The sequence below is a fragment of the Mus caroli genome, unplaced genomic scaffold (genome assembly GCF_978045245.1).
Source record: "Mus caroli unplaced genomic scaffold, Mus_caroli_1 scaffold_1, whole genome shotgun sequence".
Lineage (NCBI taxonomy): Eukaryota > Metazoa > Chordata > Mammalia > Rodentia > Muridae > Mus > Mus caroli.
In genome coordinates, this window is record NW_028227256.1 from 169,181,220 (window position 1) to 169,202,352 (window position 21,133).

Here is a 21,133-nt window from a genome sequence, read left to right on the forward strand (position 1 = left end):
TGTGTGCCTGTCTCTTGAAAGGATCCCCGTGGCTAGCCCACAGACTCTTTGGGAATGCTTAGCTATCAGAACTGCTTGACTCTATGACCTTCAGTGCCTGTTCCCTCTGTACTTCTGGGAACAGGAGAGGTTATTTAAAAGCCAGCAGAGGCTGAGAGGGTATTTGGATTTAGTAGGGTCTAGTTGGTGTAAGGGTAGGGTCAGAGAGTAAGGTTAAGGAAGACCGTTGTTGCAGGAAGAAGGAGGGTTGTATAGGGCTAGAGAAGAAAAGAGATTGAGAAAACAAAACAGTTGAAAGTGAATTAAGCTAGCAGTGAGAAGACAGTTGGTGTCCATTAAGCCATGAGAAACTGAGCTGAGCCAGAGAAGATATTTTTAGAAGACAGTTAGGAAAATAACCCACAAAGAACCCACACAAACTGGCAAGAAGTTAAGAATAAAGTATGCTACACAGGTACAAAAATAAATTCTGTTTTGCAACTCAGAACTCATTGCTCAGTGTGAGTTTTGATACATTCAAGAAAAATTATGGCATACAAGACAGCTCAGTGGGATGATGGATTGCTGATGCTTGTCTTGAAAACGAGGTCATAGTTGAAGATGCCTGTCAGTGGACGTTTGCTTCAGTGTATACATTCCTGGCATATCCTACCTACAGATAAGTATTCTGAGTGAACTAGGAGAGAATATGAACGGAACTCTTTAAAAAAAAAGATTTATTTATTTATTTATTTATTTATTTATTTATTTATTATATGTAAGTACACGGTAGCTGTCTTCAGACACACCAGAAGAGGGAGTCAGATCTCATTAAAGATGGTTGTAAGCCACCATGTGGTTCCTGGGATTTGAACTCAAGAGCTTCAGAAGAGCAGTCAGTGCTCTTAACCACTGAGCCATCTCTCCAGTCCCCATGAACTGAACTCTTAAGAGATGTGGAGTATAGCCGGGTGTGGTGGCGCACGCCTTTAATCCCAGCACTTGGGAGGTAGAGGCAGGTGGATTTCTGAGTTCGAGGCCAGCCTGGTCTACAAAGTGAGTTCCAGGACAGCCAGGGCTATAACAGAGAAACCCTGTCTCGAAAAACCAAAAAAAAAAAAAAAAAAAAAGAAATGTGGAGTATATAAAAAAAAAAAAAAAATCAAGAGGAAGATTTAGTTTAAAATGATTCCTAGAGTAAATTGAAAAAAAAGAGCAAGAGATTTTTCAGTGGGGAGATTCAAAAGTTGTCATAATTATGTCTTTATTGCAAAGAGAGATAAAATAATAAAGGGTCCATAAGACAATTAAATTAGGGCTGGAGAGATGGCTCAGTGATTAATTGCACTGACTGCTCTTCAGAGGTCCTGAGCTCAATTCCCAGCAACCACATGGTGGTTCAGAACCATTTGTAATGGGATCTGATGCCCTCTTCTGGTGTGTGTTTGAGGACAGCTACAGTCTACTCATATAAATAATAATAAATAATATTTAAAGATAACCGAATTAAGTATCTTTCTTTGAGAAAGGGTTATTTTCAGGAATCCTTCTGTTTGCTTTTGTTTTTTGAGTCTGGGTTTCCCTGTGTAGCCCTAGCTGTTCGAGAACTTTCTCTTTAGATCAGACTGGTCTCCAACTCAGAGATCTGCCTGCCTCTGCCTCCCAAGTGCTGAGATTACCCCAGTTTATTTCCAGAAATCTTATATGTGACATGAGTGATCTTTATAGACCACAAAGAAATCACATGTGAAATTCTTTAAATAAAAATTTATGGACTTAAAACAAAAATTGCTTTTAGGTTGTTCCAATTTTCTGTTTTATTTTTTTCTCTTTTTACTACTTTGTTTGTGGGTTCTTCTCCTAACAATATCTTCTCTGGCTCAGGACAGCTTTTCCAGGCTAAACTGTTCGCCAATTGTCTTCTTTTCTAACTCTACTTTCTGATCCTACTCTTGTGTTTCCTGGAACCTCCCCAGTCCTACTCTTGTGGCACTCCCTCTTTGCCAGCTTCTGAGGTCTTTTTATATTCCTTCCTGTTCCCAGAATTCCTAGAGGCAACAGGCATTAAAGGACATCGTGTCCTTTAAAGAGCCAGACGCATAAATTGTACTACTTTTTCTTTCATTCATTTTGTATAACCCATTTAAAGTGGCCATTCTGAACGCCAAGGTTACTGTGAAATAGTTACATCAGCTCCTGTAGCCACCAAACCTATTTCAATGTCATTCACTTGCAACTTTAATTTTGGCCTCTGATACATAACAACACGTTTTCCAGTTCTTTCAAACCCTTCTGTTCTTTTTACTGGAGCAGTATGAAATGAATTATAAATTCTTGCTATCTCGCATAGGAGACACCCAGTCCTGGTATTTTATTTACAAGCTGTAAGCCTAGATTGGGCAGGTTTTGGGGCTGTTCTAACTTATATCCCAGCCATATGACCCTTGTTACTTGTTGTTCCTCCTGGCCACCTGCTCATGATCTATCTCCTCTCATGACAGCCTTCTCTTCCCTCCATCTCCTTTCTCCTTCTCATCTGGTCAGAGACCCCTTCACTCAATCCTCAAGTCCTGTCTTTCTCTCCCTATTGCCCAATTACAGGCTCTTACCTTTTATTAATCAGTTAACTTTAAATTGGGGAGCAGGGTTTACATAGCATCACTTGGTATATGTGAAGATCTCCTCCTCAGGGGCAACCAGATCTTGGGGTACAAAATTTAGCATATGAATATGTAGCAGCGCCAGACCCTAACCCCCCCCCCCCAACCCAAAGAGCAGCTTTGCTGTTGATATGCTGGGGGGATGGTTCTGTGCACCGTGCATTCAGATGCCGATTACTGTGCCCAGAGATCTGGTTTTCGTCTGGACATTGGTATTGTCAAGCATCTCCTGTCTCGATGCTGTGCGGGAAAATTGTTTTCACTCATCTCTGATTGGTTAATAGAGAGATGCTCAGCCAATAGCTGGGCAGGAAAGGAGGAGGCGGGACTTCTGATCCCAGTGAAAGGAGAAGATTCACAGTGAGCATGCAGCATGAGCAGGTCACCAGAGGAGCTGCCATGAGGATATATTAATGGAGCAGCAGTAGCCAGGGAAGACTAAGATGGCAAGTAACGAGACATGTGGCTGGGTAGGCAGCCATAGATGGATTAGAATAGATAGTTAGCTGCCCAGCTCTAGTGCAAGAAGCCTTTTGATAAATATAAAGTCTTGTATCTATTTGGGAGCTAGAGTGGGCATAGAAAATCCAGAATTAATTTTATTTATTTAATTTTTTTTTAGATTTATTTATTTATTATATGTAAGTACACTGTAGCTGTCTTCAGACACTCCAGAAGAGGGAGTCAGATCTCCTTATGGATGGTTGTGAGCCACCATGTGGTTGCTGGGATTTGAACTCCGAACCTTCGGAAGAGCAGTCGGGTGCTCTTACCCACTGAGCCATCTCACCAGCCCCAGAATTAATTTTATATTTGATGCCCCCCCAATATGGGGCAAACTTCCCCACTATTCCCTATACCCCACCCCACTGTGACCCCCAATATGCGGCTAGCCACAGCTGCAATAAAAGACTATGCAACAGTAGGAAAGATTTGGCGTGAGCTGGAAAACAGCAGCCCAGCCCAGGGTGTCAGGTGGGTCCTGGAAAACCAGGGGAACACAGATCAGACTTAGATGCCGGGCTAGACTGCCTCTTCCCTGTGAGTGAAAGGACAGGGTCACAGGAAGCACAAGCTAGGCACGCACACAGAGAACATGCAGAAAAAAATCTGAGCCGAACTTCTGCTCAGGTAAAAAATGTTCACATTTGTGATTAAATCATAAGAAAGAGTCTGGGTATAAAACATCACAGGCTGATATAGTTTGAAATTAATAAAATAAAAGTAAACAAAGAGTTAAATAATATTAAAAAGGATTCCCCAGAGGAAAAAGTTTAGAAAAAAATCAAATACAGAAGTATTAAGTTTAGAAAGCGGTAAGAGAGAAATAGATAAATGCACATAAAAAAAAAAGTCTTCAAAGGAAGAAGAAAGAAAATGAAAGTCTCTAAAGAAAAAAGATAAAATAGAAATGTTTTTAAAGATGCCTAGGTGCTAAAACAAACAAACAAAACTGAACATAGAAATACTGAATTTAGGCTGGGCGTGGTGGCGCACACCTTTTATCCCAGCACTCGGGAGGCAGAGGCAGGCAGATTTCTGAGTTCAAGGCCAACCTGGTCTACAGAGTGAGTTCCAGGACAGCCAGGGCTACACAGAGAAACCCTGTCTCGAAAAACCAAAAAAAAAAAAAAAAAAAAACCCAAACCAAAACAAAAATAAAACCTAAAACTTTCCATGGTAAAAAAAATGAAGAAACACAACAGAAGAGGGCACATGGATGCCACATAATTTTGTTTTGACTGTCAACCTAAAAATAATTATGTGTGCAGTGTGCCCTCCCTCAGCCTTGAGTGGGCTGAGTCAGACCTGTTTCTGCCACAATCCTTGCTCATCTAGGGTGGAGTCTTCTGACCTAGGTAAAGTCTATTGTGTGCCACATCTGCAGCTTCCTGCAAGAAGCTACCTGCTGAGCAGCTGAGCTTGTTTTCCTGATGAGATCCTGGCATAGTGGGGGATGTGTTCCCCTCCTTTAAAAATCAGACCCAGAATTAAAGTTGAGCCTTGATCAGAGAACTTTGTCTTGGCTCATTATTTCTCTCACCGTCCTTCCCATCCATCCCCAGCTTTCCTTTCAAGAACCCAGGAACCTGTGGCCGCTGGTGGCTACAGTACAGGAATGACTGCAATTTTATACATCCTCTTTGAGATAGATCAAAATAAAACAGACTTGGCAAAAGAGAAGACTGAAAATTGAATGCTAGAATTGAGGTAATAAAAAAGAAAGTAGAGGATTCTTTAAATCAGAATAAAGTATCTTGGAAGAATCGAAATAGGAACCCACAATGACAGGAAAAAAAAAAAAGGCGGGAGAGGATGGGGGTAGTTCCAGATGAGAAAAATCCACAAAGGCCCGAAGAATTGGAATGTTAACCAAGAGATACAATATACTGAGTTTTAAAAAAATGTGGATTCTGCCTAATGAAGTCACCTTAGCACAATGTCATACAATAGCATATGTTTCATTTTGTAGAGTTTGAAATTTTTAAATATGTACCCGTGTTACTATATGATACAATTGATATTCAAGATTTTGATAGGTTTTTGCCTTGAGTTCTGAAAAGACTGATTCTGAGACTGTACGTTTATTAGAGGTGATGGTTATCTTGGAAATGCCTTTACAGACTGAAGTGGATAATGCTTCGACATGAGTCCATTAGAATACAACAATATTTTAGACATTATGACATAAAGTATGTTACAGATATAACTTACAGTCCTACAGGTAAAGCAATTGTAAAGAGATCTAACAGAACTTTAAAGGAAATAGTCATAGAACAGAAGGGGGTATGGGATCTCCCAGTGATAGGTTAAATAAAATTTTATTGACTTTAAATGTTTAAATGTCACTAAGACAGATATCACAGTTGCTGAAAAACACTGAATTTTAGAAAGTATTGATGAATTAAATCAGCCTATATATACCTTAACTTCAGAATAGCGGGAAGGAAATATGTTGCATTGGGGAAGAGGTTTTGTCTTTGTTTCAACAGGAGAAAAAAAAGAAATGCATCCCATCAAAATTAGATTTGACTAGGGGGAGACCTCTGAAAATCCTGGCTACAGATATGAAGGAAGAATCCAAGAACAACAAGAAGTAACATGAATGCTGACCTAAAGTGGAAACTTCTAGTTTCTTTGGAAAGTCAGTTATGTCAAATGATGTTGTGCTGGGGCACACAGGTGAGAGGATATTTTGCTATAATAGACAAGTGAAAGGACATTTGATGAAGGGGTATAAATGTGACCCCACAGACAGTGGGAGACGGGCATCGGTTTGGTTTGCTCCACTTAACTATTCTTCACTAACAACAGGCATGTATTGGTTTGCCTTAGAGAACATTGTTGAGCTCCATTTGTGGTAATGCCACCATTGAGAGAGACTCACCAAAGAACTGCTAATGTGGGGATTGGGGGCTGGAGAGATGGCTCAGTGGTTAAGAGCACTGATTGCTCTTCTGAAGGTCCTGAGTTCAAATCCCAACAACCACGTGGTGGCTCACAACCATCAGTAACGAGATCTGGTGCCCTCTTCTGGAGTGTATAAAGACAGCTACAGTGTACTTACATATAATTAATAAATAAGTCTTTAAAACAAAACAAAACAAAACCCTGCTAATGTGGTTCCTGAGGCAGCTTGCTGCTGCTAAGGCCTCAGGCTGGTTGGTGAGCCTTGCAATTTCTTCAGGATTGATCTACAGCTGCTGGTTCATGCGTGGTGTCTGCCTTCCAAGAGGACAGCACTGCAGCTGCTGAGTCATAGTTGGTGTTTGCTACAGGACTGAATTGCTGAAAAAGATGGAGCTCGTCCCCAAAAAACTATTGCTAAACACGTCCAGTTCCCCCATATCCTAATAACTTTTCTCTTCTATTGCAGTTGGTGGGTGGTGGGCAAGAGGAGAGGTTGAACATTTAATAGGCTGCAAAAAAATTTATGCCTGCACGAATCCCTCTAGGGAACAGCTCTAGGGAGATCTGAAAATGTCTCCAGCCAGGACTTCAGCTAAGCATAGCCAGTAAATCTTGTTGGCTACAGATTCCTCAGGACTTATCAATGTCATTCTTTCAAATGGCATGAATAATCATTTATATTAGTTTGGCTCTACAGTCCAAACCAACTTGTAAAAAAAAAAAAAAAAAAAAGACAGACGCTTTATCTGCTCAAAGAGCAGAGAATCTCCTTTAGCTGATCTGTGCACACTGCATTTCATACACATGTTAATACAGCAATGTATATTACCTTTGAAAATTTAAATGTGCAGTCTCAGAGTCATCCTTTTCAGAATTCAAGGCAAAAGTCCATTGGAATTCTGAATATGTATCAATAGTATGATGTATCAATGTGTGTACACGTTTTAAATTTCCAATTACAAAATTTAAACATATAAGCTTTCATATGACATTGTTCTAAGGTGGTATCAAATATAATTTATACTCTTAATTTAGCATATAGACCTTCATTTAGACTGAAGCTTGATAACATTAATATAATATCTCGTCTATTAAGTAGGTTTATAGCTGCAGCCTCTTTGTCTAGCGTTTGAATAGGCTGCCATTCTGCAGTCTTGTCACAAGATAGTGCCGTAGGCTTTAGATTGACTTGGAGAGCTTTTATTTTGAACCAAAGGGTTCTCTGATCACTTTTCTTTTCTTTTTTTTTTTAAGATTCATTTATTTTATTTATATGAGTACACTGTAGCTTTCTTCAGACACACCAGAAGAAGGCATCAGATCCCATTACAGATAGTTGTGAGCCACCATGTGGTTGCTGGGAATTGAACTCAGGACCTCTGGGAGAGCAGTTGGTGCTCTTCACCACTGAGCCATCACTCCAGCCCCTCCGATCACTTTTCTATTGTCTCCACATTAACATTTATTTTTCCAGTCTATTCCTTCTCCAAGTCTATTATATCCTGATCTCTCTTTAAAAAGGATAAAAAAATTGTAATCATTACTGAAAATATAATTATTTGAATGCTGATAATTGTAACAAAATTATACAGTGTCCAAGTACCCTCTTCTAGTTTTCCTTATTAAAAATGTATTGATTTGGGCTGGTGAGATGGCTCAGTGGGTAAGAGCACCCGACTGCTCTTCCGAAGGTCAGGAGTTCAAATCCCAGCAACCACATGGTGGCTCACAACCATCTGTAACAAGATCTGACTCCCTCTTCTGGAGTGTCTGAGGACAGCTACAGTGTACTTACATATAGTAAATAAATAAATAAATCTTTAAAAAAAATGTATTGATTTGATGTATATGAGTATACTGAAGCTGTCTTCAGACACACCAGAAGAGGGCATTGGATTCCATTACAGTTGGTTGTGAGCCACCATGCAGTTGCTGGGAATTGAACTCAGGACCTCTGGAAGAGCAGTCAGTGCTCTTAACCACTGACCAATCAATCTCTCCAGCCCTGTTTTTTTTTTTTTTTTAAACATGGAAAATATTCCTTTTTAATCTTGCTCTTCTTATTTATTATTATATGTAAGTACACTGTAGTTTTCTTCAGATACACCAGAAGACAGTGTCAGATCTCATTAAGGATGGTTGTGAGCCACCACATGGTTGCTGGGATTTGAACTCAGGACCTTTGGAAGAGTCAGTGCTCTTAACCGCTGAGCCATCTCTCCAGCCCTAACCTCTCTCTCTTTTACAGAGATTTTATTATGCTCATTTATAGAACATTTTAACTTATTTTTTTCTCCTACCTTTCTAGATTCTATTTTATTTCTCTTCCATTTCCAAACTTAATATTTATCTCTGTATGTAAGCTTATACAAACTCTTACATTTTGGAATTGCTGTTCCACACCAGAGGCTGCCTGTGCTTGGGACTTCTGGATCTCAGCTTCCTGCACTGTTGCTCAGCAGCAGTGAGCACCATGCAGCCCCATCCTCTGACTCAAGCATGGCAGTTGGTGGCAGCTTCGGTCACTGCCAGCCTTGTACTCCACCTGGCTCCATGGTTGCACTTGCTGCATTCAGCCCGCTCACATTGGCTGGCAGCTCTGAGAAGTTTCTGGACTCAAGGCATTCCTTGGGCGGGCAGTGCTCCCCACTCACTGTGCCAGGCTGCCAGGCTATACCACAGGGTAGTCTCTTAAAGGAGCTGTGAGCACCAGGTCTTCATAAGAAACTGTGGTTGCTGTTGGGCGTGGTGGTGCATGCCTTTAATCTCAGCACTTGGAAGGCAGAGGCAGGCGGATTTCTGAGTTTGAGGCCAGCAGCCTGGTCTACAAAATGAGTTCCAGAACAGCCAGGGCTATACAGAGAAACCCTGTCTCAAAAAACCAAAAAATAAAAATTAAAAAAAAAAAAAGAAAGAAAAAAGAAACTGTAGTTGTTAGGGAAACATTTTTCCTGCCTTCCACCTTGGACTTCTAATACCTGAATTTTTAAAGTTTGGACTCTGTGCCAAATATTGGGCAGTAAATGTAATGGTGAACTGTTGGGCGTTGGTCTAGAACTGCTATGTATTCAAATGCTAGATAATGGCCCCCAAGATCTGATTGCCCCTGACAAGCAGAACCTTATATACAACAAGTGATACTACTTAAAAATATTGGTTAAGGGCTGGTGAGATGGCTCAGTGGGTAAGAGCACCCGACTGCTCTTCCGAAGGTCCAGTTTTGTTTTTTTTTTTTTTGGGTTTTTTTTTTTTTTTTTTGGTTTTTCGAGACAGGGTTTCTCTGTGTAGCCCTGGCTGTCCTGGCACTCACTTTGTAGACCAGGCTGGCCTCGAACTCAGAAATCCACCTGCCTCTGCCTCCCGAGTGCTGGGACTAAAGGCGTGCGCCACCACGCCCGGCTTAGGTCCAGAGTTCAAATCCCAGCAACCACATGGTGGCTCACAACCATCCATAACGAGATCTGACTCTCTCTTCTGGAGTGTCTGAAGACAGCTACAGTGTACTTACAGATAATAATAAATAAATAAATCTTTAAAAAAAATATTGGTTAAAATAAAGTGGCAAAATAGAAATAGGTGGTGTTTCATTTACTGGGCTGGGAGTTGAAGGTAGGGACCATGAGTGGAGGAGAGTGAAGGCGGTAAACAAGGAAGAAGATGGAGAAAACAGATCGCTATTAGATGTGCTGGACAGGGAGCACGTGCATTAGTAAAATGCCCCAGGCTGAAACAGCAAGTTTTGGGTCACTAAGTTGGGAAGTAGACAGTCTATGGAAAGGAATATAGTGTAGGGGCAATCCCCAGTGTGATGGATTGTGTATGACTGGCCAGGGAATGGCAGGACTAGAAAGTGTGTCACTGCTGGTGTGGGTTATAAGTTTCTCATTCTAGCTGCCTGGAGTCAGTGTTCTGCTAACAGCCTCCAGATGAGGAACTCTCAGCTTTTCCTGAACCATGCCTGCCTAGATGCTGCCATGTTCCTGCCTTGATGGTAACTTACTGAACCTATAAGCCAGTCCCAATTAAAAGTTCTTTTTAAGAGTTGCTCTGGTCATGGTATCTGTTCACAGCAGTAAAACCCTAAGACACCCAGTAATTGTGCAAAGCTAAACAAGTAAATCATAGTCTCAGTCTCAATCATTTGGCAGCTAGACAAGTGTTGCGGCCTGCCCGCAGTCCACAACACGAACGGTTCAACTGAGAATGGCAGTTCGAACTGAAAAGAGAGGAATCTAGACGGGGCGGAAGAAACAATGGAGCCAAGACAACAAACATTCTGATCAAGGCTCAATTTTACTATTTCCAGACACTCAGTTATAAAGGAAGGGGGAGGGAACCCAATATCCCGCCAAGTAACTCAGGGTCCAGTAGCAGGACGAACACGTGTGTGCCTCCAGGCAGCAAAGGCAGGTTCCAGCAGTAGGCGTGGCAGGACGAATGAGCAGTTAGCTCCACCCTTGAGCAAGCAAGTTCCAGGCTGGGGGAAGGGAGGCCACAGACAAGGATAGAGATAATTAATTTACAATGGGCCTTTTTATGTCCATGCTTGCTCCCAAATAATGACACGGAGTCCTTGGAGTCCTTTTTATTTATTAATGAATGTCGAGGTCTTAAGCTAGGCTTGTTCCCAACTAACTCATAACTCACTTATCTCATTCATACTAATCTAAGGTTTTCCATGTGGCTGGTTACCTCTCCTCAGTTTCATTACATTCGATCTTTTCCTCATCTTGATGGCAAATTTCACATGTCAATCCCTTTTCCAGAGTTCCTTTCTCTGTCCAAAAGGCTGACCTTATCATTCTGCCTTGTGCTACAGGTCTATATATTGCGTAGGCATATATTGTGTACTATGTAAAGATCATCTTTGCATTATTAAAATGCTGATTTCTCTGTCCCCCTATCTGGTTGCCATCCTTATTCTAAGAATCTCCTGTCTCATTGTTTTGTAAACATTACTCTCAATTATTCCCTTATTGGTCAATAAAGCTAGCTGATCAGGCAATGACTGAGCAGGGGAGATAATAGAGCTGGATTTCCTTCCTTCCAGGTGAGGGAGAAGGGAAAGGAAATGGGGAAGTCATGGGAGAGTCCAGGAGAGACCAGCAGAGAAAGCCATAAAATGCAGGTATCTCAGTGTTGTGGATGGCCTTGGTGGTTGATGCCTGTATTTTGATGTTAATTCCTAATTCCCAGGAAGGGTTGTTCCAGGAATGAGTACTACACTCAGGTGACTTCTTGTGAACCTTTCACCAATGAATAAAGGGACCAATCACTGGCCGAGCAGGCAGGACTTTCCGGTTGGACAAAGGAAGAGAGGAACAGGAGGGAGTTAGGGCTTTTTGGATGGGGATAGCGAGAGGGCAAGATGTAGCTACTAGTGTCTCCTGGCTTATACCAGAGGACTTAGATTTAATAAGGCTTAAAAGGTTAGGATTCTAGTTGTTGCGCCCAGCTATTGAGTTACCATTGATTCTGAACTAAGTTTGTGTGGCATTTTCCTTCACACTGGTTTGACTGGGTTCAAGAGAGAAAGGTAAGGCAGCAAAGTGTGAGTTTGCCCGATGTGCACCACAAAGGCTGTGGGGGTTTTGAAGCATGGGCTGGCATGGTAGTGACCAGCTAGTGGGAACTTACTGAACTGGGTGGAGATATTTCAGGAGCTCCGGGCCAGAGAATCTGCCAAGATGAGAACACCCCACTGGTGCCATGTGGCCTGCCAGTGCCCAGCATAGCACAGGTTATTATTAGTCTTTTTTAATATTTCCCCCAACATCTCAGGGATTTTGGCTAGGAGGTAGCCAGATTAACATAGAAGTTTAAAATAGATTAATACTGCTCAGTTGTGTTCTTAAAGTTTGTTAAATATAATGCCAGTCTCAATATTTGGAGGCTAACTGGGTTAAGATAAAAACTGCGACACTTACTTTTAAAGTCACATGGTTTTTATTTTAACCAATCAGAAGGTGCTTTAGGTATGCAAGGAATACAGAGCCCTATCTTTACACAGTATATAAAATCAGGACACTAACAGGTACCCAACAAGATTATTGGCTACAAAAAGGCATTCCTGGGGGGGGGGGATGGGGGACTTTTGGCATAGCATTGGAAATGTAAATGAAGAAAATACCTAATAAAAAAATTAAAAAAAAAAAGATAACAACAACAAAAGGCATTCCTATCTCAGCCCGTCTCAGAGCTGTCCCTATGTAGAGGGATCCGCATACATCTCACATGTTTTGTTGTTGTGCTTGGCTTGGTTCTTCATGTCTGCAGCCAAGATTTTCAGGAGGTCTTCCCTGGTCAAATTTAATCTTTATTAACTTTGAAGGAATCCACAGCATTTCATCTCATACACATGAAACACAGACATAACCTCTCCCCAGTGCAATACATTTCCTGACCTCCATTCGGAGATTACGACATTCATAGCCTGATAACTCAGCAGTACTTTCTAAAATCCAGGTTTTTTTCCCCCCCCTGCAGCTGTGCTACCTGATTGGCATTTAAAAGTTTTACCTCTTCTGTTCTATGAGCATTTCCTTTAAAGTGTAGTTATATCTTTTTACAATCACTTGACCTGCATGATTGTAAGTTATATCTGTAACATGTTTTATGCCATAATGTCTAAAAAATTGTTTTATTCTACTGGATACACATGGAGTATCATTAGTTTCAATCTACTAAGGCATCCCCAAGATAGCTATTATCTCTAATAAATGTGCAGTTTTGGAATAATCCTTTTCACAATTTAGGAAAGCCCCTTGAAGTCCTGAATACAAACCAACTGTATGCTGTGTTACCACATGTACATACTTTAAAACTTCAAACTCACAAAATGAGACATAACTTATTGTATGACATTGCTCTAATATGGCACTAAACATACTCTGTAGTCTTAATGTAGAATATTGCATCTCTATGAGCTGCCATTCTGCAGTCTCATCACAAGGTGGCACCACAGGTTTTAGATTGGATTCCTGACAATTTTTTTTATTCTGATCCAAAGGATTGTCTAATCTGTTCTATCCCTAGTGCTCAATTTTTCAGTCTCCTTATTTAATATGATCTTTCTTAAAACAATATATAAACATATAAAGAATATATAAAATTGCAATCATTACTAAAAAGGTAAGTATTTGTTTTTTGTTTTTTGGTTTGTTTTTTTTTTTTTTTTTTTCGAGACAGGGTTTCTCTGTATAGCCCTGGCTGTCCTGGAACTCACTCTGTAGACCAGGCTGGCCTCGAACTCAGAAATCCGCCTGCCTCTGCCTCCCGAGTGCTGGGATTAAAGGAGTGCGCCACCACACCCGGCTGAAGGTAAGTATTTGTATGATGATGATCAAAATAAAATAAAATGGAATCCAAGTGTCTTGTCATGGTAGTCATTTTTTAAAACAGAACATACATTTTTTAAAATCTCTGTAACTCTCTTCTTCCTTCATAGACGTCACTTCATGATTTTCAGACTTATACATTAATTGTTCAGAAAGTAGGGGCTTTTCAGTCCCACTGTGGATCTGTGAAATGTCCCATCTGCCCTTTTGTCACCTGGTTCTGCCTGGCTCTGCTTGGTCTAGCAGGCTTCCCTTGCCAGTTTTCCTGGACAACAGTTGGGAGCCACACCTACCTCCCCCACCTCAGGGTCACAGAGGTGCTGTTCTGTGGTTCACCAGCAGGCACTGGCCAGCTCTGGATGCTCTGACCCAGCTCTGCGCAGTTGCTTACCTGAGAGGTCTTGCACGGAGGCTCTGGTTCCCCACTTCTTTACCTCCTGCTCACAGGCTTCTACTAGTGACTTAGTGGCCCTCCCCTCTTAGGAAACTGCTTCTTCCCCACCTTCCCTCCAGAACTCTTCTCAGGCCCTAAGCTTGGATTTCTAGCCCCACATTCGATGCACCAGACTGTCTTGAACCACCACCAGCTTCCAATAATGACACAGAGAATTATTTTTATTTATGAAAACTTAGGCCTTATAGCTTAGTCTTGTTCCCAATTAGGTTGTACTAACCCACCTTTGCCATGTGGCTCATTATGTCTACTTCATTCTGGACAACTGTTCCTTCCTCCACGCCTGGCTGGCAAAACCTCCCACCCGATTCTTTCCCTGTCCCCCCTCTCTGCCCACTTTCCTCTCCTGCCTCAGCCATAGTCAGATCTTTATTAAATCAATCGATGAGAGGGTGCCTTAGACAGGAAAGGACGGACCCCACACACAAGTATACAAAAAGATTATTCCAACTACTATTGGAAATGCTGTTGATTTTGTGACTGAGTGCTGTGGGTTTAACTCTATCTGACCATCCTCCTGTTTTTCTTTCTTTTCCTTTTTGACTTGACTGCCTTTTGATACAGTTCTTTCCCTTCCTTCTACCTGGGGGAAACTTCCTCTCTCTGGTTCAGTCACTGGGAATGAATCTATTTGTTGTTTTCCTTATTTTTTTTTTTTTAAATACCGAGCTTCTTTAATTTCACCTTAATTTTTCCCCAGTTGCTCAGCTAGTATTTTATAAACAAAATATCCCGAAATGAGGAAAAACAGCAGCAGCAACATAAAAAGAGGATGGGGAGAGGGGAGGAGGAGATGATGACTAGGGCCTGCTGCAAAAAACCATGGGAAGGAAGCATGTCCCAGAAACAGCCCCAGCAAACCCCGTTGGCTTCTGAAACAAAGCATCTATCCGTTCCTCCTTTTCCCGGCTTCTGCTTTACTGTACTTGAAACCAAGCCTCCCATGCTGCCCTGCCACATTGGTGGCACTTGTCTCTTAATGTTTCTTTTTCCTACAAATTGCCCCACTTTGGTCACCAACTGTAGCTTTTATTGTTACTTTTTCTTTATTTACTACTTTGTGGGTTCTTCTGTCTCCTAACAATATCTTCTCTGTCTCAGCTATCATCAACTGTCTTCTTTTCTAACCCTACTCTCTGACCCTCTTCTTTTGTCTCCTGGAACCTCCTCAGCCCCACACCTGAATCTCACTCCCTTTCTGCCAGTCTCTGCAGGCTTTTTTTGTTATTTTTTTATGCCCTCCTGTTCCCAGAATTCCAAGATGCAACCAACACTAAAGGGCCAGACAAATAAAATGTTAAGCTACAAGACAGGGCTTGACCATCACAGACCTTTAATCCAGCCCTCAGCTGAAGGCAGGCAGGAGGCCAGGCTGGTTTAAATAGTTAATTCAAGGCCATCCAGGGTTACATACTGAGACCCTGTCTCAAGGGGGAAAAGTACTTTTGAGGAACACAGGCCAGATTAAAATTTAAAAGGTATAAAGAGAAACTCTACAAACCATATGGCTCCATTTCTTGGCAACCTAGCTCAGGTCTTTAGTTAGCATTGTTTTGTTTTCACTGAGCTGTGTGGGAACTGAACCTGATGAAGAGCCATTGCTCCAATGCTGTGTGCTCCAGCCCCAGGCCTTGCTTGTTGTAATTTCTGAGTAGGCCTCACCAAGTTGCCCAGACCTTGAGATTCTCCCATCTCAGCTTCTTGAGTATGGGGGATGCGGCCTGTTCCATCAGGACCTGTACACTAATTATTTTATTGAGACAAGGTGTATGTCTTGAACCTTAGCTTGCCCCAAACTATGTACAAAAAAACTTTAACTTCTGATTCTCTTTCCCCAACCTCCCAAGACAATGTGCCTTTATTTCTTCTGTTTCATTTATTTTTGACTCAAGCCAACTATATCTAATACTAATTTTCTTTTGGTGTATCAAGGTGACACATACCCTTTAATCTCAGAAATAGAGAGCCAGAGTCAGGCGGAACTCTTTGGAATTTGGGGTCAACCTGGTACACATATTGAGTTCCAGGCAGCCAGGGACACATAGAAAGACCTTGTCTCAAAACTTACAAATAAACAAAATTAAAACTTTCTTTGGTTTGTTTCACAGTCTCTTTTCTCACACTGGGAAATGCTCCAGCAACTGAGCTCTGTCCTCTGTCCTCTCCTGTGGCCGGCATAATGCTCCTGTGCAGTGTTTGAGGTTAGACCTGCATTATTCAAACGCTGATTTCTGTGCTCCCATATCTGCTTACAATCCTTATTCTGAGAATATCTTGTTTCAATGTTGTAAACCTAACTATTACTCCCCAGTTATTCCCTCACTGGTCAATAAAAAAGCTGATCAGCCAATGATTGAGCAGAGAAGAGGATAGGGCTGGCCTTTTTTTTTTTTTTTTTGAGTTTTTCAAGACAGGGCTTCTCTGTATAGCTCTGGCTGTCCTGGAACTCACTTTGTAGACCAGGCTGTCCTCAAACTCAGAAATCCGCCTGCCTCTGCGTCCCGAGTGCTGGGAGTAAAGCGTGCACCACCACGCCCGGCTTGGACTGGACTATTAAAATAAAAAATCTGTTGTCCCCTTAGCCCCTGCTCCCAGGATGATGACTAGAGACTTTTTTTTTTTAAAAAGATTTATTTATTGATTATATGTAAGTACACTGTAGCTGTCTTCAGACACACCAGAAGAGGGAGTCAGATCTCTTTAAGGATGGTTGTGAGCCACCATGTGGTTGCTGGGATTTGATCTCCGGACCTTTGGAAGAACAGTCGGGTGCTCTTACCCACTGAGCCATCTCACCAGCCCCGAGACTTATATTAATAAATGCCTTGAGCACAGGCTTTGGCTCATGCCCTGACTAGCTTGTAACTAATTTAATCCATTTAAACTATTCTATGTCTACCCTTTGGTTAGTTACCTCTTCAGTCCTGGCTTGCTTTTCTTCCAGTCTCCTCAGTGTCTCTCTCAAATGTCTTTAATGTCTCTGTGTCTCCTTTTATTCTCCATTTTTCTAGAATATTCTCTCTTCCTGCCATTGTCCTACCTTTTATTTTCTGTCTCAGCTCATAGGCCACTGGCTTTTTTATTGACAGGTGATTCTTTTTTTTTTTTTTTTTTTTTTTTTTGGTTTTTTGAGACAGGGTTTCTCTGTGTAACCCTGGCTGTCCTGGAACTCACTTTGTAGACCAGGCTGGCCTCGAACTCAGAAATCCGCCTGCCTCTGCCTCCCGAGTGCTGGGATTAAAGGCGTGCGCCACCACGCCCGGCTCGACAGGTGATTCTTTTAAGAGATTCTTTCCACACTGGACTTCCTCCTAGCCAGGGCAGAGGGTGGAGCAGGGAGAGAGTCCAAGAGAAAGCAGGAGAAAACAGCTTGAGCAGAGAAAGCCATAAAATACAAGTATTTCTGGGATTTTGGCTGGGAGGCAGCAAGATTAGCTTAGAGGATGAAAATAGAGTAAATACCACTCACTTGTTGTGCCATTAAAACTTGATAAATATAATAGTCCAGTATCAGTTATTTGGAAGCTAGCTGGGTAAGAGGAAAACTGTAACACTTATTAAAAAGCCACTAACACTATGTTACTGATTTTTCATTATATTTCGATGTATGCCTATGTACATGTATATGTGTGAGTATGTGTGTACCACGGCATACACAGGGAGATTAGAGGACAATTTTCAGAAGCTGTTGTCTCAGGTGACCAATCTCAGGTCATTAGGCTTGGCAGCAAGTACCTCTGCCCACAGTCATCTTTAAAGCCCTTGTATCTTTGTTACTGACAGCTCCTAGCATCCTTGAGACAAGGTCTCACAGTGTCCCTGACTGGCTTCAGCCTGCCTCTGCCTCTGGAGTGCTTGGATTAAAGGTATGTGTCATTTCACTACTGTAGCACTATGACCTTATGCAACTCCAGTGTCAGGGACACTTGTCTCTGCAGGCTCCAGGCACACATACACAAATGCAGGCAAACATTTTATATTTGCTATATACATAAAGCAAAAATAATTTTAAAAAACTGAAACAACTAGAGTAGGCAAAGTCTTCCCCATGAGGACAGAAGAGTGTCAATGAGGAGAAACCCTCTTGAAAACTGGTACACTAACTGTTGGAGAGAAGGATAGAGACACTTAGTTCTAGAAGCATACATGAGTGACTATGGCCCCGGAGTGTGTGTGAGCCACGTTCATCATATTATAAACTAATGGGTTTCTGCTGGTTGTGGTGCCTCACAGCTTTAATCCCAGCACTGTATAGGCAAAGGCAGGCTGATCTTTTTAGTTCAAGGCCAGGCTGCTCTACATAGTGATTATAGGACAGTTAAGGTTACAGAGTTTCTGAGTACATTTGAAAAAGAAAAAAGGCCCGGCGGAGGTGGCGCACGCCTTTAATCCCAGCACTTGGGAGGCAGAGGCAGGCGGATTTCTGAGTTCGAGGCCAGCCTGGTCTACAAAGTGAGTTCCAGGACAGCCAGGGCTATACAGAGAAACCCTGTCTCGAAAAACCAAAAAAAAAGAAAAAGAAAAAAGATGAGTTTTACCAAGACATACTGTATACTTTGCTCACAGTCATTTTCTCCTCATCCCTCTTCCTCCTCTCTTGTACACCAAAGTTCTATGATCAGGCTGTATTTATACTCAAATCTATATTATATTCAAATATTTGTTTGAATCTGACTTTTACAAAACACAATATTTTCCAGTGCCACTCATCTTCCTGCAAACGAGAGGATTGCATTTTTTTTTTTTGACGGAATAAAATCCCATTCCTGTTAGCCCTTCACCTGTTGATGGGCATTAGGCGAAGTCCAAAACGTAAATATTGTGACTAGTGCTACAACAAATGAACATGGATGCACAGGGATCTCCCTACTTGCTTTGATTCCTTTAGAGATCAGAAGAGACCTAGCTAGATCACTTTTAGATTTAAAAATATTTATGTGCATGTCTGTATGTGTACATATACTCAGGGGCCCTTAGAGGCCAGGAGGGTGCCAGATCCTCTGAAACTAGAACTGATGTCCAAAGTGTTCTAGAATTCAGTCTCTCAACTGCTGAGCCATCCCTTCAGTTCCTCTTAAGACAGTAATACACACACACACACACACACACACACACACACACAGTAGCACCTGAATCCCAGAACTCAGGAGGCTGAGGCAGGTGGATCACAACCTGGTTGTTGTCTCAAAAAACAAAAGCAAAAAAAATCAAACCAAACAATAACAACAACAACAAAAATCCTCTATACGGATTTTTTTTTTGGAGACAAAGATCTCTCCTACTGTAATCGCCATGAACATTCTCTTTCATTATAACATTACTGCACACCTTTAATCCCAGCACTTGGGAGGCAGAGGCAGGTGGATTTCTGAGTTCCAGGCCAGCCTGGTCTACAGAGTGAGTTCCAGGACAGCCAGGGCTACACAGAGAAACCCTTTCTCAACAACCAAAAAAAAAAAAAAAAAAAAAAAAAAAAAACCCCAAGAAACAACCCCTCTGCCCCTAAACCAGGTTTTCTGTGTAGCTTTGGTGGCTCTGAGCATTTCCCCAGCCTGCATGTCAGTTTTCTTGGTAACAGTCATTCTATCTTGGATAAGCTATTGACAAAGGACAAAGGTCTTGCTAATGTACAGCCCAGTCACCTGGAAGGATCAAGTTACCTCAAATTCATTCTTTTCCTTTCCTCTTTCTTTCCTTCTTCCCTCTTGTTTGAGGCAGGGTTTCTCTGTGTAGCCCTGGCTGTCCTGGAACTCATTCTGTAGACCAGGCTGGCCTTGACTCAGAGATCTGCCTGTTTCTGCCTCTGGAATTAAAGGTATGCACTACCACTAACTGGTGAAAACCTTCCTCTTTCTTTTAAATTCTCTTCCACACGACAACTTACTGACAGCTCCCCCACTTTTTTCCCCCACAATAAACAGTGAGAAAAGGGCTTTTTACTTTTGACTTTTTACGACTGGGTCTGGCTGGTCTGTTGCTCATTAAATAGGTCCAGTTTTGCCTCAAATCCCATCCTCCTGCATCTTGAAAGCTGGGATTACAAACCTTAGTGTGAGTAGCCACAAAACTTTTTACACATTGTATCTTTCCACTTGGATCCGGTTGTTACCCTATACCTCTATGTAACAACTTTCTCCAAGTCTTCTTCCACATTCCGAACCACACATTTTAGTCCACATCTTACCTAATCGGTTACACTTGATACTTGTAACAAGTTTCCTTGATACTTTTCTCTGTCTGCCTTCCTGTCTGTGCCTCCTCGCTGTCCTATTTTCTGCTTCCTTCCCTCATCTCACTCCTCGAATGCACACATCCTCCTCTTTAGGCCAGTTTTCTCTCTTATGGCTCCAAGAATATCCATACATGCGCAAGCACACTTTCAACTTTCTTGGTTTCAAACCACACTAATTCATATTTACTTGCCTAAAAGATATCCCGCAGATCTCTCTTGAAACTAAAAATAATGTAACCCAGTTATTCAAGTCAGAACACTCATATTTCCTTATCCAACACATGCCTTCCTACCTACACATCGCCACTGTCTTTTCCTTAGCTTCATAACTGATCTCTCTCCCTACCCAGCTCCACTCCCCAGGGACCGAACGCCAGGCCTAACCGTGCTAAGAACGCATTCTTCCACAGTGCTAACATCCTTGCGGTCTTCTTCGCTTAAATTAAGTCCAAATTGGTCTCCATCTTCAGGGCTCAAGTAATCCTCCTGCCTCAGGCTTCAGGCCGGCACTAACATGCCCAGAGCTGGCAAGCTGTGATCTCTCTACAATACAAATATAACTAACTGTTCACACCTCTGTTTAGACCCTTCAAAGCCTCTTCAACTGCCCTTAGGATAAAATAGATCTGCAAGGTCTTGAGTCATAGCTCCCTATCTCAAAGCCCTTTGTATTACCTCTTCCTTTAGCCACAGCAGGCTCTCGGCAGCTCCAGAACATACTCGAGCCCATCCCACCCCCAATTCAATTCTCAGCCGTCCTTCACCCGTCAGCTGAGGCGACTTTCCCACAGGAAAATGGGAGCTCAAAAGGAAAACACTGAAGGGATGAATTCCGAGAGAGGGTGAGAAGCGAGGCTGCGAGGTCCGGGTTTCAGAACGTCAGAGTGACAGGAAGTTCAAGGCAAAGGTGAACTCCAGATCGTGACCTTTCACCTCAGTTCACCGGGCAGTCCGACCCCGGGCCGATTCCGCCCTTACGTATCATGGCTGCCAGCCCCTCTCTCCCGAGGGCCTTCGAGCCCGATACCAGCCAGCTCGGGCGCCACCAAGGCTTCCACCT

The 21,133-nt window shown here is 42.1% G+C and overlaps 1 pseudogene; it reads left to right on the forward strand.

Annotated features, from left to right (window-relative positions):
- Positions 1–440: 440 nt before the first annotated feature.
- Positions 441–531, forward strand: LOC115032513 (small nucleolar RNA SNORA40; annotated as a pseudogene).
- Positions 532–21,133: the final 20,602 nt, after the last annotated feature.